At 46.1% G+C, this 2,741-nt stretch overlaps 1 long non-coding RNA gene across 1 annotated transcript; it reads left to right on the top strand.

Moving 5' to 3' along the window:
- LOC117188765 lies at positions 1-775 on the top strand. The gene is made up of 2 exons (XR_004472827.1): positions 1-621; positions 660-775. It is a non-coding gene; the product is annotated as an uncharacterized LOC117188765 (long non-coding RNA).
- Positions 776-2,741: the final 1,966 nt, after the last annotated feature.

Raw genomic sequence — 2,741 nt, 5'->3', positions numbered from 1 at the left:
TGTGACGGCCCATATTTGGATGGACTTATTTGTGTGCACAGAACTGTAGCTTATCTTCGTGCTAGGGAATAAACGAGAATAGCGCGAAAGCTTTTGACGGGAGAGCGAGCTTTGGGTTATCTTGGTGGGTTATCTAGCGCTTGTGCTTTAGAATGGGATAAAGAAACAAAATCAAAGCTCAAGCGCTGGATCATTCGATCCATGGAACTAAATTGTGGAAGGTCAGTTTGGTGGTACGGCGAGATAAAAGAAAAGAAAAGAATAAAAGGTTTGCCAGTCGATCTCGGTTTCTCCAGTGTAATTTAATATTGACGAAAGTTATCCAACTGAGGTCAAACTTCTGCCGCACAACGAAAATTTGCGATCAACCTTATTTTTGACCTTGGCAGAGGACATACAGTTGCCTCTGAAATTCTATGTCGTGGCCTGGATAGGCACAGACATATCCATATCGGATGTCTTCAAGGAAAATGATTGACACACACACACACACACACTGAATTCAACCGAAGCTACTATTGCTATTATTATTATTTTTTTTGCATTTAAATTTTGTACACTATAATCTAATCTAGGACACATCAATGCATGCAGGCCTGTTGCAGCGATGGAAAACCAAACGTAAGCTACCACTAAAAGTAAGAAAAACACCGCTTAAGTTGCTGTAACTGTAGATAAATAAGATGTTATGAAGATTTGAGGTGATGCTGAGAATGGTTGTTAGTTGGAGTGGAGTTAAAATATGAAAATACACTGAAGATTGATCAACATGAAATTGGAGTAGAATAGCTATACGGGGTATTGGGAAGGGGGAACATATAGAGGTTTAAGGGTTAACACAAGAAATAGGCGAGCAGAGTTAACATGGTAGGGTGGGTAAACGCGGAGATTACAAGACCTAACTCCGTGCGGCGATGCATATGGCACTATTGATTTGATTTGTATAACACCTAACGGCCAGGTTAGCACCAGAATCTCTTGTATGTGTTTAGCTGGAACAACTGAAAGATCCCCCCCATCCGACGAGCCCTAGCCGAAAGATCCCACACAGTGCTAACCATAACATCTATGCAAGTTGTCTAGTTTGTGGAATGCGTCTCGAAAGCTACCACACCAGAACACCGGGACACACTACACATCTCAGCTATCGAATCTAGACAATTGTGCGTGGCCAAAAGCGCCGAGCTTGATACCTTCTGTCCACCGCCAGATACGATCCACCCAAGCCGGGTCTTCTGCAGAAGAGGCAGTCCATCGGTGAGTTTGATTTTCCCTACGCAGAGGAGATCATAAAAAACGCTCGCACCAATGAGAAGATCAACCCGTTGAGGATTGAAAAATGCAGGATCAGCGAGCTGAATGTTAGATGGAATACTCCAATCGGATACATTTACTGTCATACTTGGTTGAGAATCGGTAATCGTGGGGGCGATGAGAGCAGTAAGCGTATTTGTGCAAGCAGAGGTGCGAGAATGCAAACAAATGCTTATGGTGGATCCCTCAGTAGAAACGCTGGTATCGCCCAGCCCAGACACAAGTGCAGACGATTGAGTTCTCCTAAGCTGAAGCTGCTGGGCGAACCTGGATGGGACGAGATGCAGCTGCGATCCTGAATCTAAGATGGCACGACAAGGAACTAAAACGCCAGACCGATTCTTCACGAGAACCACGGCTGTAGCCAGAAGCACGACATCAGAGTGAAGACCTTGGGCAGCAAGGGAGGTAGACGAAGGTAGAGGCGAGCTGCTAGCAGAATTTTGAGCAACGGAAAAAGTGTCCGGTTGAACGGTCAGATCGGGAGGAGTAATACCTGGGCAGCTTTGTGTTGTGGGCTGTATACTATCGAAGTGCAACAAACTATGATGCCTACCGCCGCATACTCGACATTTTCCACTATTGCATGCGCGGGTCCGGTGCCCCGGTTTTAGGCAATTGAAGCATAGGGAAAGCTTCTTCACTTCTTTGTGGCGCAGCAACGGTGAGAGATTTCCGAATATCTTGCACGAGTATATTCCATGGCCCGCTGAGTGGCAAAAGACGCATACAGACGGGTCGTTTTCTTAACCTGCGTATAGGAATGGTTTTTTCCCACCTGATCGCTACTAGCGTGTGTCGCTGTAGCATATTCCAATCGCTCCATTTTCTGGCAGCGTTGCTGCAAGAATTCGAAGAATTCCTCTGCGACAGGTATAGCATCCGACGATGTGTGCTCCTCCCATTTGGTTTGCGTCTTCGAATCCAACTTCTGCAGCAGCATGTTGATGACCATGAATCCTGAAATCTCCTCAGCAGTTCCCAATGTCTGCAACGCTCGCATGTGTAAATTGACTGCATCCGAAAACTCCCGAAGCCTTTTAGCAGAAGGCGAGTCTACCCTCTTTAGCCCAAGAATCTTCTTGATGTGTGCCTGGAAAACAAGTCTTTTGTTATTAAAGCGTTTATTAAGTATATCCAGAGCCGCACGATAATTGGCACTGGAGAGCTCCAACGATCGAACCGAATCCAAAGCCGCATCAGCGAGGCAAGAGCGAAGGTGCTGGAATTTCTCGATGTCACTGAGTTCCGCATCCGCTTCAATCACCGATTTGAACATTGCCATAAAATCCGAAAACTCGACGTATCCACCAGAAAACTTAGGCACCTTCAGCTCAGGAAGTCGCTGCTTGTGAGCTATGATGATGGTACTATGTTCGGAATGGCTTGGCAGAGTCGTAGAATGGGCAGCGGCGTGTGACTGGCTT

Source organism: Drosophila miranda, chromosome XL (genome assembly GCF_003369915.1).
Source record: "Drosophila miranda strain MSH22 chromosome XL, D.miranda_PacBio2.1, whole genome shotgun sequence".
NCBI classification, from domain to species: Eukaryota; Metazoa; Arthropoda; class Insecta; order Diptera; family Drosophilidae; genus Drosophila; species Drosophila miranda.
This window is presented reverse-complemented; position numbering and strand designations above follow the sequence as displayed.